This window comes from Sus scrofa, chromosome 5 (assembly GCF_054392235.1).
Source record: "Sus scrofa isolate SSC_HxYL_T2T_F1_AM1 chromosome 5, Sscrofa_HxYL_maternal_Yorkshire_Landrace_v2.0, whole genome shotgun sequence".
NCBI lineage: Eukaryota > Metazoa > Chordata > Mammalia > Artiodactyla > Suidae > Sus > Sus scrofa.
In genome coordinates this window covers 173,878-188,560 of record NC_139387.1, presented here as the reverse complement: position 1 = coordinate 188,560, position 14,683 = coordinate 173,878, and the positions used below count along the sequence as shown (strand labels likewise).

The window sequence follows — 14,683 nt, the reverse complement described above, 5'->3', positions numbered from 1 at the left end:
GGCGCGGACCAATCAGAAGCGTCGCGAGCCGTCGGGCCCGGGGCGCAGCTGTCTGTCACGTGGGCGAACCACACGGGCGGGCCGGTGAGTCCTCCGCTGAGTGGCAGGCGGGACCCATAAGGGCGGTGGCCCGGGGAAAGTGCCTCTGAGACCGGGAGGGCCTTCTCCAGGGTCAGGGCGCTGACAGGGCAGCGTCCGTACCTCAGCGGACAAAGTTGGTTCCTGGGGCAGTCAGTCGGCCAAGGAAGAGAGCCACTGGATGAGGGTGGCGAGTCCTGAGTGTGGGTCACACGAGGAGAGGAGAGAGTTGGGGAGGGGGTGCATATGGCAAGTGTCAAATAAACTTTAGTTAACAAATAGCCTGAAATCCCTCATCATCGCTGGGACTCCCTTGCCCTTTTGAAGGGCACCGCTGAAAAGGGGCTCCTGCTGCCCTTCTTGAAACCAGCCTAACCCCGTTCCGCCAGCCCCCTTGCCCCCACACCTAAAATCAATTACAAAATCAAACCCGGGAGGAGAGGCTCACATCTTGGAGCAGATACTGGACGCTTCATCACATCTCCTTGTCCAGCTGCGGCAGTTTGGAGTGCTTCCTTGCATTTCTTCCATCCCTTGCTGGAGCGTCGACAGGGGAAGACTTGACCCCTGGGAATCCGTGGCACTGTTGGACCACGGTGTTCTTTGGGGTGAAATAGATGGATAGCTGACTAGAATGGTGTGGTGTTTGATTTGAATAACGAGAAAGAAATCAAGAATTAGTGATCAGAAGGCGAATGTCAATTGCTGCAGTAGAAAATCATGATTCCTCACTCTGTATTTTAATCTGAGCCGGTTCTGAGACCTGGAACCCACTGGTGGAAAGGGAGGCTCAGTCCCTTACAGAAAGGATCCTACAATGCCACCAAATGTACATTAAAAAATACTCCTCTAATCCTTTCCCAAAGGGACCTAGCACCTCTTAACAAAAGTCCCTTACTTTGGAAAAGGGACTATCCAGACCTTTCAAGAGCTGTTAGATACAGGATCTGAGCTGACACATGTGCAGGGCACATGAAGCCTCATGGACCACCCGTCTGAGTAGAGGCTGTGGAAGTCCCATGGTGAACAGGATCCTGACCCAAGTCTTGAGGTCACTTCCTTGGTCCTGGTGCATACTTGGGGTTATATTATATCTAGTAATGGGCAGAGCTTGTACTTTGACCCCTGACCTCACATGGTATGAAGAGCCACGGGGAAGCCTCTGAAACCCCACCCCCTCCCATGCTGCATTCCATGTCACTCTCAAAGACATAAATCTCATTATACCCCTGTCAATTCACCTGAATGGCCCCTGCAAAATCCAGGTGGGTTCAAGTAAGTGGTGGCGGGCTCCCACAAAGTAAGCCTTCATTCGCAGCAGCTGTGTCGGGAGATATCGCCATCCTGGAGCTGATTAATGCACCTCTGGCACCTGATGATGCAGTTGATGTGGTGACCATTCTTCCCCACCACTCAGTTTCCAGTAGTAAGAGTAAATTTGTAAAAGCAGTTCACTTTTATATGGGAAAGACAGCCAAACATATTCATTGTCTTGCTTCAAGGCTGTTTTAACTCCTGTGCTTTCTGTCACAATGTGATCCATTGGGACCTTGACCGTCTGGACGTCCTACATAACACTGATGACATCATGCTAACCGGACGTGGTTGGGAAGGAAGTGACGAGTGTTCTGCCCACGGTAAGACGATGCATGTCAGAGAGTGAGAGGGAAGTCCTCAGACGTCCTGGAGCCTATCCTCAGTGAAGTTTCCAGGGGTGTAGAGTTCGAAGGTCAAACCAGAGCACCACCTCTAAGATAAGGGCGAGTTGTTGCATCTGGCACCCTATGATGAAGAACGGGCCCACTGCTTGATTCATCTTTGGATTTTGGAGTCAGCATTTACTGCTCTTGGAAATACTGTTCTGACCCATTTATCAGGCTTTTGAATGGGGCCAAGAGCAAAGGAGGGCTCTGGCGAAGATCCCTGGTGGGGGATGTGTTCCCTTACCACTTAGCAGAACCAGTGGGTTATGATGGGCTTATTTGTGGTAGCTAGGGACCCTGTGTGGCACATTTGGAAGGTTCCAACAGGAGATTTCGCATGCACACCCCTATGGTTCAGAGGCAAGACCATGGTGGCTATAGTGAAGAACTGCTCACCAATTGAAAGCAGCTTCTAGCACACTACTGGACCCAAATAGAGTTTGCGTGCCTAATTATGGGGCACCAAATGACCATGTCGCCAAATATGCCTGTCCTGAGCTAGGTATTGGCAGGTCCACCAGGCTCAGTCCCAATTGACAACTCAGTGAAAAAGGATTGGACCCAGGCCTTTCTAGAGAGTACTGGTCATTAACAGGAAGAGAGGGCTGTGGCCCCCACATTCCTACCTTGTTGTACCAATGCTTCTATCTTAGCAGATGGGAAGAAAAATTTAGGTCTGGTTCACAGATGAGTCAACTTGATGTGTCTATGTGAGCTGAAGATGAACTACTGCTGCACTTCCATCCCATTCAGAGTGGCTCTGAAGGACAGTAATGAGGAGAATTCCTGCAAAGAGCAGAGCTTCAAGCAAGTACACTTGGATATCCACTTTGTAGGGAAGGAGGGGAGTAGACAGAAGAGCGGCCTGGGGAAGATGTGCACATGGACTTCCGGGTGGAGACGGATGTCTTCCAGGGGACCTAGAAAGAGAAGGAGGGGTGTTGGAGACAAGGAGGACTGTAAGAGAAGACGGCCCCAGAGGAGTGGTCACAAGTGTGTATATCTTCCTGCCTCGTGGTAACACCCACGGCAAAGGGGTCACTGAGAAACAAATCGCATGCGTAGATGTCAGCCCGCTTCTGTCCTTGTCTACCTTTGTGCTTGTAAGGTAAGCCCATCGCCATGGAGTTGCCATGATGGCAAGCTGTGCCCACCAACAAAGGCCCTCTCCCATCAAGGCTTATCTAATTCTCACTGCCAAGAGTAGTGCTGAGCTCCTGATAAAGCACCATCCCTAGATCCGTAACAGGGTGGCTACAGCAGATCCTTTCCGCTTGGGAGAGGGAATGATTCGTCCTTCCTGGAATTGGCACTTGTTCGGGATATGGGTTTGCCTTCCCTGTCCCCAAGGCCTCAGAGTAGCACCGCTGTCTAGCAGCCTGGAGAATGCTTGATTTTCCAGCCCACGACCATGTATAACATTGCCTTGGGCTAAGAAACTCATTTTACAGTGAAAGAGTTTCAACAATGTGTGGATTGCCTTGGGATCCACCGCTTCTGTAATATCCTGTATTATCTACAAGCAGCCAATTTGATGGAGAGAAGGAAGCTCTAGGGTAGTATTCTGAGGAATGGGGGTCTATACGCTGAGTCAAAGCCTAGTATATGGTGCCCCAGTAGATATACTATGTGGATCCAGGAACAAAGACAAGGTCCCAGAACCCAGGGGTTGAGACATGCTGTCTCTCACCATCTTCCCTAGGGACCCACTTGCAGAATTTTCATGTTCTTTCTCTACACCTTTAAGCTCTGCTAAATTAGGCCCCTGGTTCCCAGGTAGGGAACAATTCCTCAAGGGAACACCCACTGATTCCAGGGAAGAACGCCTTCAGTGAACCAGACGCTGCAGATTCTGCCAGAGCTCCTCGTGCTGGTCAACCAGAAGGCCAAGAAAGAGGGGATGATTGATCGTGATTATTATGAGCAGATATGGTTGCTGCCACTTAATGGGGCAATTATGCATTGGTCTGGCATGGAGGATTTGCCTGGTTCTGTATGGTTGCTTCCATGCAAGTAATAACAGCAGCCATGGCCTGCCAAGGGCAAGCCAACCTTCAGACCCCTCAAGGATGAAGGTCTGGGTAACCCTGACAGGAGTGCCACGCAGGCTGGCTGAAGTGCTGGCTCATGGTGAGGGGAACCTAGAATAGACAGAGGAGAAGGGAGGTGACTGATGTCAACTGCAGCCTTGGCAGCAGGTGCAGCAGTGGGGCCTGTGTTTGCTCTACTAACCCTCTTACATTAAAGCCCTTGTAAAGGTTGTGACCTTCTAGACTTCACCTCAAAGAATCATGGCAAGGGACTCCTCTGTGGCACAGCAGGTTAAGGATCTGGCATTGTCACTGCAGCGGCTTGGGTCACTGCTATGGTGCAGGTGTGATCCCTGGCTTGGGAACTTCCACATGCCGTGGGTGCGGCCGAAAAAAAAAAAGCAGGAATCATGACAGCGTAGACTTAACGCTGTGCCCGAGTAGGTCTGTGGGTGTAAGAGCTAGAGTCTTGGCAGATCCTCTCAGCACACCTTTAACTGCAGTGGGCTAGAGACCCGTCTCTGGCACCTCCTGGGCATCCTTGCGCTTTCCGCCCCAGGCCTTTTCTGACATCGCAGGAGCCCCCTTGGCCTGCTCACCAGTGCAAGTCTAGGTCTCTGGGGGCAGCCTCAGGGACTGGAGGCAGGAGTCAGTGGAGGAAGAGTTGGACAATCCTAGGAGGCCTTCTGTACTTCTCCAGGTGGTCCTGGTGAAGCAGTGAAGGCGCCGTTTCCCAGAGCAGTGACCTCAGGGACACACTCCTATGGTTTGATTCCTCCTTTTCTGTCTCACTCTCCTCCCTCCTTCATTTCTGTTTCATAGAATCACTTCCCCAACCAACCACTTATAGTCAAGTCTTTGGGTTTGAAATCACTGTCACTGGGCCGAAGCAATGGTGCCAGCAGGGCTGGACTCCCTGTGGAGCCTCTATGGGAGAATCCATTCCTTGCTCTTCTGGTGGCTGCAAGCATTCCTGAGCATGTAGCTGCATCGCTCCAGTCTCTGCCACCACGGCCAGCTTCACTCCCACCTCTTCTGTCTGTGTAATCACCCCTCACCTCTCTTATTTTTATTTATTTATTTATTTACTTATTTATTTTTCTTTTTGACTTTTCTAGGGCCTCTTCTCGCGGCGTATGGAGGTCCCAGGCTAGGGGTCTAATCGGAGCTGCAGCTGCCGGCCTACACCAGAGCCACAGCAACGTGGGATCTGAGCTGCGTCTGCGACCCACACCACAGCTCACGGCAACGCCGGATCCTTAACCCACTGAGCAAGGGCAGGGATCAAACCCGCAACCTCATGGTTCCTAGTTGGATTCATTAACCACTGTGCCACGCCACGACGGAAACTCCCCCTACCTCTCTTGTAAAGACACTCTGACCATATTTAGGGCCAAGCTGGATAATCCAGGATAATCTCATCTCAAAATCCTTAATCAAATCTGCAAAGATGATTTTTTTCCAAATAAGGTAACATTTATAGGTTCCAAGCATTAGTACGTGGATACCTCTTAAGGAACTCTTTTTTATTCTGCCATAGTCACCAATTCTTTCCCTAACAGCTTTTGGCTCATCACTCTGTTGTGTCCTAGGCTTTGAGTATTGCAGTTGAAAAGTTCTGAATCCAGCCTAATTTTTCTCCCTTGGACAGGAGTTGATTTTTCTGACAATATTTGAAGAAGCATGATATATGCATGAGGGAATGATTTATTTATTAATTTAAAATGATAAAAAGCCCTCACATGTTAACCAAAATAATATAAAAATAACTTTCAGAGTTCCCATCGTGGCTCAGGTGTAGGCCAGCGACAGCAGCTCTGATTTGACCTCTAGCCTGGGAATCTCCATATACCTCGGGTGCAGTCCTAAAAAAGACACAAAGACAAAAAAAAAAAAAAAAAAAAAAAAAGACCTAATTATATGTTGCCTTCAGGAGGCTCACCTCAGCTCTAAATACAAATAGAGGCTCAAAGTGAACAGCTGAAAGAAGGTACTCTAAGCAGTTCGCAGCCAAAATAAAGTGGGTGTAGCCATATTCTTATCAGAAAAAAGTCTTTGAGCCAAAAAAGATAATGAGACAAAACTAAATAGTATATAATGATAAGACAACTCATCATCACCCAGAAGACATAGGATTATTAATATATATGCAGCTAACACAGGAACACCAAAATATAGACAATAATATTAACAGCCTTTTAAAGGGAGAAATTGACAGTGACGCAATTGTGGTAGGAGTTACAGGAGATTTTAATACCCACTTACATCAATGCCTAGATCACCATATAGGGGGTCAACAAGGAGACAGTGGCCGTAAATGAAACCGACCAGATGGACTGGATAGATTTGCACAGGACATTCCATCAAAATGCAGCAGGACACGCATTCCTCTCAAGTGCACACGGACCTTCTCAAAGATAGACCTTATGTTGAGACAGAAAACAGTCTCAATAAATTTAAGAAGATTGAAATCAAATCAAGCAATTTACCAATCCAATGGTATGAAACTAGAAATCAACTATGAGAAAAAAGCTGGAAAAACCACAAGTATGTAGATAACTGAACAATATGCTACTGAACAACAATTGGGTCAATGAAAAAAAGGAGAAATAAAAAAAAAAATACCTGGGAGTTCCCATCGTGACACAGTGGTTAACGAATCCGACCAGGAACCATGAGGTTGCGGGTTCGATCCCTGCCCTTGCTCAGTGGGTTAACGATCCGGCTTTGCCATGAGCTGTGGTGTAGGTTGCAGACGTGGCTCGGATCCCACGTTGCTGTGGCTCTGGCGTAGGCCGGTGGCTGCAGCTCCGATTAGACCCCTAGCCTGAGAACCTCCATATGCCATGAGAAGAGGCCCTAGAAAAGGCGAAAAAAAGACAAAAAAAAGGGGGGGGGCTAGTTCAGCTGCCAGCTTAAGCAATTATATAAGTACTTGTAACAACTACTGGACTTCAATGCTTTATGTCATCACCCTGAATATTAGAATTGCTAAGTGTCAAGACAATGAATTTCAATCATTTTTTATTGCTTCCTCTTGGAAATTCTTAAGTGAAACTGCCCCTCCATTGCACCCTGCCTGGAGCATGTAGCAGTGATTTTGATTACAGTTTGGTACCACTGCCTTTATTTGTGCTAAGGAACCAGCATTTTTACCAACTATTCTTCTGCATCACTGATGCAAATGTCAACCCTGTGGAAAAGCGAACAACATCTTAGTATTAGACAAATAATTTTGATCTTGTTAACTTTTGGAGACTCCCAGAAATCCACAAACCACATTTTGAGAAACATTGCTGTAGTATATCATATGGAATATAAGATATTTTCAGGGAGTTCCCGTCGTGGCGCAGTGGTTAACGAATCCGACTAGGAACCATGAGGTTGCGGGTTCGGTCCCTGCCCTTGCTCAGTGGGTTGAGGGTCCGGCGTTGCCGTGAGCTGTGGTGTAGGTTGCAGACGCGGCTCGGATCCCGCGTTGCTGTGGCTCTGGCGTAGGCCGGTGGCTACAGCTCCGATTCGACCCCTAGCCTGGGAACCTCCATATGCCGCAGGAGCGGCCCAAGAAATAGCAACAACAACAACAACAACAAAAAAAAGACAAAAGACAAAAAATAAATAAATAAATAAATAAGATATTTTCAGTTTTACTAAATATTGTTAAATTTCTCTCCAACCTAGTTACCTCAGCTTATGCACTGTAACAACTAGGATAATATTTGACCATGAGTCATGAAGTCCCAGAATAACAGTGTTAAGTAAAAGGGAACTTTTAGTGATGTTGTGTGTGGTTGAACACATAGAATACACTAAGTGGGGTCCCTGGGATCACACAGGCACAAACTGTACAACCCTACACAGTTCACATATGAAGGTGTAGAGGTGAATTCCCACTGTGGCTCAGTGGCAGCAAGCCCAACCAGTATCCATGAGAATGTGGGTTCAATCCCTGGCCTCGCTCAGTGGGTTAAGGATCTGGTGTTGCTGTGAGCTGCAGCATGGGTCGCAGACGCAGCTCAGATTCCGCTTTGTTGTGGCTGTGGTGTAGGCCGGCAGCTGTAGCTCTGATTCGACCCCTAGCCTGGGAACTTCCGTATGCCATGGGTATGGCCCTAAAGAGCAAAGGAAGGAAGTTTAGAGGAAACCAGGCTTGGGCTTGAATAGTGGCTCTATTCCTTGAAGTCCTTAGGGCTCCAGGTTTCTTTTCTTTTCTTTTCTTTTTTTTTTTTTTTTTTTTTTTTTTTGTCTTTTTTTGTTTTTGTCTTTTTGCCTTTTCTTGAGCTGCTCCCGCAGCATATGGAGGTTCCCAGGCTAGGGGGTCAAATCAGAGCTAGACCGGCCTATGCCAGAGCCACAGCAACGCGAGATCTGAGACGTGTCTGCAGCCTACACCACAGCTCACAGCAACGCCAGATCCTTAACCGGCTGAGCGAGGCCAGGGATGGAACCCGCAACCTCATGGTTCCTTGTCGGATTTGTAACCACTGCGCCGCGACGGGAACTCCAAGGTTTCTTGTATCTTGTTCTGCCTTTATGCCCTCTGTCTGCGAGATCCCTTTATGACTCAAGGTGACTGTTCCGACTTTTAGCCAGCAAGGGTGAGGACAAGCTCAAAGGGAAGACCAAATACTTCTTGCCTGCGGGCTCTCGAAGGGAGTGCCTGGAAGCAGCCACATGCCACTAGCTGCAAGAGAGACGGAGAATGTATTTTAGAGGGTTAAACGGCTGATTGAAAATCAGGAATCCTGAAATTCTGGGGAGATGAGAGAAGAGACCAGTTGGCAGTTTCTGCTGCAATCCACGCCTTCGGTCGTTCATACATCCACGCAGTCTGTTTCCGGTGTATGGTCCCCCCTCGATTTATTCCTATGGGAGACCATTTACAAAAGTTTCAATTAACTCAAGGATCTGGTTCTCTGAGTTAGGCAGTTTGTTCCAAAATCCAGATGTAGGTCCGTACTTGCTGCATACGGAGTTTCCCAGGCTAGGGGTTGCATCGGAGCTGTAGCCACTGGCCTACACCACAGCCACAGCCACACCAGATCTGAGCTGTGTTTGCAAACTACACCACAGCTCACGGCCATGCTGGATCCTTCACCCACTGAGCGATGCCAGGGATCAAACCTGCGCTCTCATGGATGCTTGTCATCTGTCGATGAACATTTAGGCTGTTCCCATGTCTTGGCTATTGTGAATAATGTAAGTATTTTTTCAAGGAAAGTTTTGTCCGGATATATGCCCAGCAGTGGAATTGCTGGATCATATGGTAGTTCTGTATTTAGTTTTCTGAGGAACCTCCATGCTGTTCTCCATAGTGGTTGTACCAATTTACATTCCCACCAAGCATGTAGGAGGGTTCCCTTTTCTCCACACCCTCTCCAGCATTTGTTGTTTGTTGACTTGTTAATGACGGCCATTCTGACCTGCGTGAGGTGGCACCTCAGTGCAGTTTTGATTTGCATTTCCCTAATAATGCGTGATGTTGAGCATTTTTCCATGTGCTTGTTGGCCATCGGCATATCTTCTTTGGAGAAATGTCTATTCGGGTTTTTGCCCATTTTTCAATCGGGTTTTCGGTTTTTGGGTGTTTTGGCTATTGTGTAAGCCGTCTGTATATTTTAGAGATGCAGCCCTTGTCAGCTGCACCGTTTGAAACTACTTTCTCGCATTTCGTACGTTGCCTTTGGTTTGGTTTTGTTTATGGTTTCCTTCGCCGTGCAAAAGCTTGTCAGTTTTATTAGGTCCCGTTGGTTTATTTTTGCTTTTATTTATGTTCCCTTGGAAGTCTGACCTAGGAAAACATTTTTATGGTTGACGTCAGAGAATGTTTTGCCTGTGTTTTCTTCTAGGAGCTTGATGGTGTCTTGTCTTAAGTCTTTAAGCCATTTTGAGTTTTGGGGTTTTTTTGATTACCCTTAATTGTTTGTATGTTTTCTACTTCACTGATTTCTGTTATTTCTTTCTAATTCAGTGGTTCTTATCCACCCTTCCAGGCTTTTACCTTTAGTGTATTTTTGATTTATATTAAAGTTTATTTCTTGAGACAGCCTATATTTGGGTCTCATATTCTTTCTTTCCCTCCTTCCTCCCTCCCTCCCTTTCTTCCTTTCTTTCTTTCTCTGATTCTTTTTTTTTTCCTTTCTTTCGGCAGTTCCCATGGCACAAGGAAGTTCCTGGGCTAGGACTGAACCTGAGCCACAGCGGGTGATCAAAGCCACAGCAGTGATAATGCTTAATCCTTAACTGCTAGGTCACTAGGGAACTCCTATTTTACTTACACATATATATTTTTTTCTTTTTCAGCCACACCCATGGCATGTGGAAATTCCTGGGTCAGGGATTGAATCTGATCCAGAGCTGTGACCTGTGCCACAACTGCGGCAATGCTGGATCCTTAACCCACTGGGCTGGGCAGGGGATCAAACCGGCACCTCCACAGAGACAAACTGGATTATTAACTCACTGCACCACAGTGGGAACTCTATAATACATTGTCGATTTAAAAAATGTATACAGTCATTTTTTTTCCTTTTGTCTTTTTAGGGCTACACCGGCGGCAAGTTGGAAGTTCCCACTGGTGGAAGTTCCCAGGCTAGGGGTGGGATCAGAGCTGCAGCTGTCAGCCTACACCACAGCCACAGCAATGCCAGATCCAAGCTGGTCTGTGACCTATACCACAGCTTACAGCAATGCTGGGTCTGCAACCCAGTGAGCGAGGCCAGGGATCAAATCCAAGTCCTCATAAATACTAGTCAGGTTCATTACCACTGAGCCACAGCAGGAACTCCAAAAATGTATACAGTCAATTTTACTTTATTTTATTTATTTTATTTTATTTTATTTTATTTTATTTTATTTTATTTTATATTTATTGCTTTTTAGGCCCGCACCCACAGCATATGGATGTTCCCAGGCTTGGGGTCAAATTGGAGCTATAGCTGCTGGCCGACACCACAGTCACAGCAACATCAGATCCGAGCCATGTCTGTGACCTACACCACAACTCACGGCAACACTGGATCCTTAACCCACTGAGCAAGGCCAGGGATCAAATCTACAACCTCATGGTTCCTTGTTGTATTCGTTTCTGCTGCACCACGACAGGAACTCCCTGGTCAATTATATTTTAAGGAAATTCAAGCATGAAAAAGTCTTTTAGGGTCATGCTCGGTTCTCCTTATTCTTTTGTACAGATGCACGTTTTCCTCAGGTATGTTTAATTCATTCTAAAGCACTTATTTTATTTTATTATTATTTTTTCTTTTTATTGCCACACCTGAGGCATATGGAAGTTCCTGGGCGAGGGGTCAAGTTGGATCTGTACCTGCCAGCCTACACCACAGCCATGGCCACACCAGATTTGAGCCACATCTGTGACCTATGCTGCAGCTTATGGCAATGCCAGATCCTTAACCCTCTGAGCGAGGTCAGAGATCGAACCCGAATCCTTATGGACACTATACTGGGCTCTTAACCCACTGAGCCACAAGGGGAACTCCTAAGGAACTTATTTTGATATTTTAATATTTAATATATTGTAGATATGCTAGTGAAAAATTGTCTCAAAATTTGTTTGTCTGTAGTTGCCTTTATTCCACCTTCGCCTTTTGGAGGATGTTTTCACTGCATGTAGAATACTAGTTTGAAAAAAAGCTTTTCTTTCGGCAAGTAAGGATGCCATTCCATTTGTGGTGGTTTACATTGTTTCTGATGAGAAATCAGCAAAATTCTTATACTTGTTTTCTGATATGCATATGTATTTTTTCCAGCTGTTTTGGATATTTTCGTGTTATCCCTAATTCCAACAACTAGATTATTATATGCTTTGAAGTGGTATATTTTGTGTTTATCCTGCCTGGGATTTGTTGAGTATTTGGGCCTGTGGGTTTATAGTTTTCAAAACATTTGAAAAATTTTAGCCATTATTTCTTCGAATAATTTTGTGTGTGTGCCAACCCTTCATGTCTCCAGTTACTACAGATGTTAGACTGACTGATATTTTCCCAGAGGTCAATGAGGCTTTCTTAATTTTCTGGTCATTCTTTTCTCTCTTTGAATTTGAATAGTTTCTATTACTCTGTAGTCATGTTCATTTGCCTTTTCTTCCTCAGTGTCTAACCCACTCTTAATCTCACCCAATAAAATTTTCGTTTTATATACGCACTTTCATCTCTCAAAGTTCCATTTGGCTCTTTTTTATGTCTTCCATTTTTCTGTTCAGCATGTTCATGTTTTCTTTATGTCTGTGAATATATTTGTAATATAACAAACCCTAAAGTCCATGTCTGTTATTTCAATCATTTATGTCCTTTCTGAGTCTGTTTTGACTGATTTTTTTCCCTCCAGATTTCTGCTGCTTCACAGCACATCATCTAGGAATTTCTTTTTTTGTCTTTTTCTCTTGTTTGATGCAGATCATGAATGCCTGGTTTTCTTTTCTTTTCTTTTTTCTCTTTTTTTGTCTTTTTAGGGCCACACCCACGCCATATGGAGGTTCCCAGGCTAGGGGTCAAATCGGAGCTGTTGCTGCCGGCCTACGCCAGAGCCACAGCAATGCCGGATCCTTAACCCACTGAGCAAGGCCAGGGACCGAACCCGAAACCTCATGGTTCCTAGTTGGATTCATTTCCACTGTGCCACGACGGGAACTCCAAGTGCCTGGTTTTCATTAACCTCCTCTAAAGAGTATTGAATTTGGTTTTGGCAGTCGTTTAAGTTGCCTGTGGATCAGCTTGATTCTTGCCAGGTTTGTCTGAAAGCTTTGTTGGCATCATTCTAAAGCGGCCTTTGCTCTGAGGCTAGTCAGCTCTACTGAAGTCGTGTTCCACACGTCTCCCCACTCAGCTCTTGGATCCTGACTCTCCTCCTGTCCTACACGAGCTGCGGGAATTACCAGCGTACGATTTCCCAATAGTTTTTCTTCCCCCAGACTTGTAGAACTTTATTCTACGCAAACATGAGTGTTTACTAAAACTTAGGGGACCCTATTGTAGATTTCTGGAACTTTCTTTGAGTTGACCCCTTTTCTCTAGTACTCTTATCTGAAAATGCCAAATACCTTGGCTTCCCCAAACTCTGGCTTCTGTTTTCTAAACTCATCAAGACCACCACCTTCCAGTGGGATCCTCTTCCCTGCACTGCAGTCTGGAAATGCCTCCAGATGGAAAACTAGGGCCATCATAGGCTCTATGTCCCTTGCTTCCTTTCTCTCAGGAAGCCCAGTCCTGTGCTGTCTTTTATCCAATGTGTGAAGTATTTTGTTCACTTTTCTAGATTTTTCCCCTTTGGAAAGTGGTCAAGTCCAATAGCTATTATTCACTATTATTCCATAATGGCTATAAGCCTTTTTTTTTTCCTGCCACACCCATGGCATATGGAAGTTCCCAGACCAGGGACTGAATCTGAGTCACAGCTGCAACATACCCCACAGCTGCCACAACCCTGGATCCTTAATCTGCTGTGCCACAGCAAGAACTCCTAAACCATTAAAAAAAATCATAATTAATGGTTGAGTATAATAAAATTCACATCTATTGAGATGATCATGCAATTTTTCTCTCTTTGTCCATGACTGTGTTGGATTATTGAAAATGAAATGGGATGTTGAGCCATCCTTGGATTTCTGGGTTAACCCATGTGATCAGAAATGCATTTACAAAAATAAACTCTCAAATTTCATTAGCTAATATTTTGTAGTGACTTTTGATAGGCTCGTAAGTGAAATAGACATATGATTCATTAATATTCTTGAGCTATTCTTATCATGTTGTGGCTTCATAAAATGAACGGAGATGTAATATAAGCTAGATTCCTAAATAGAACTTTCTGCTGAAAATGGTTAAAAATCCAGGATAAACTATTTTCTAAAAAAGTGTTTTCTAAGATCATTGATGATCTAGTAAGAAAATAGGTGCTAAATAAGACAGGAGCCCAGAGGGACAAGTGGATCACTGCCCACTGATTTTGATAATAGGTGTCTGATGAACCAAGAAGGCTGTATTTGGGATTTTATGGCCTATGCCTTGTTGAATAATGTCCCCCCCCCACCCCAAGGCCAATTCATAGACACTCAGAACCTCAGGATGTGATCTTACTTATAAATAAGATCTTTGCAGATCCGATTAGTTAAGATAAGGTCATAATGGATTAGGTTGTGTCCTAATCCAATTACTGGTGTCCTTGTAAAAAGAGGGGAATTTGGGCACCGACACAGACACTGGGAGGGACGGTCATGCAACAATGGAGTCAGAGATTAAAGTGATGTATCCACAAGCCAAGGAATGCCAGCAACCACCAGCCGCTAGGAAGAGGCAAAAAAAAAAAAAAAAAAAAAAAAAAAAAAAAAAAAAAGACGCTTTCCTCAAAATTTTGGAGACAGCGCAGCCTACTGACTTTGCAGAGAACAGCCTGCTTGATTTTGAGCTTCTAACCTCCAGAACTGTGAGAGAATAAACGTATGTTGTTTTAGGCTGCCACTTTTTATGGCACTTTTTATGACAGCCCTGGGAAACTAATGTGTAACCTTTGAGATATAGAGGACAGAGATAAAGCCTGCTCAGGAGGAGACTCCTAATAAGAGACCAGCTGTCTACAAAGCCTAGGCATCAAAGGATTAAAGCCCATGGGTAAGGGCAAAATAGAAACATACTCTGTCTTTCGTGGACTGCAAACAAAAGTGACAGTTTCAAACTTGGGGGCAAAGTCAAGTTGTGTGTGTGTGTGTGTGTGTGTGAGAGAGAGAGAGAGAGAGAGAAGGAGAAACAGAGACAGAGATTCTGAAAATTTAAAAGAAGCTGGCCCTCACATGGATTGGCAGCTCACATTCCAAGAAACTACATATTGAGTGATCTCAGGTTGGAAATTCTATAGATG

General features: G+C 45.4%; 2 long non-coding RNA genes across 3 annotated transcripts; one reads left to right on the top strand and one right to left on the bottom strand.

Annotated features, from left to right (window-relative positions):
* The first annotated feature begins 20 nt into the window (after window positions 1-20).
* LOC102161600 (uncharacterized) lies at window positions 21-6,271 on the top strand. 2 transcript variants are annotated; one of them, XR_300123.4, is made up of 3 exons: window positions 21-84; window positions 1,581-1,715; window positions 2,438-6,271. It is a non-coding gene; the product is annotated as an uncharacterized LOC102161600 (long non-coding RNA). The 2 variants fall into 2 exon arrangements; XR_002343832.2 differs by having other exon boundaries at window positions 2,435-4,041.
* Window positions 202-1,586, bottom strand: LOC146403055 (uncharacterized). The gene is made up of 3 exons (XR_014845512.1): window positions 1,320-1,586; window positions 527-707; window positions 202-275 (listed from the first exon to the last, which is right to left on the bottom strand). It is a non-coding gene; the product is annotated as an uncharacterized LOC146403055 (long non-coding RNA).
* Window positions 6,272-14,683: the final 8,412 nt, after the last annotated feature.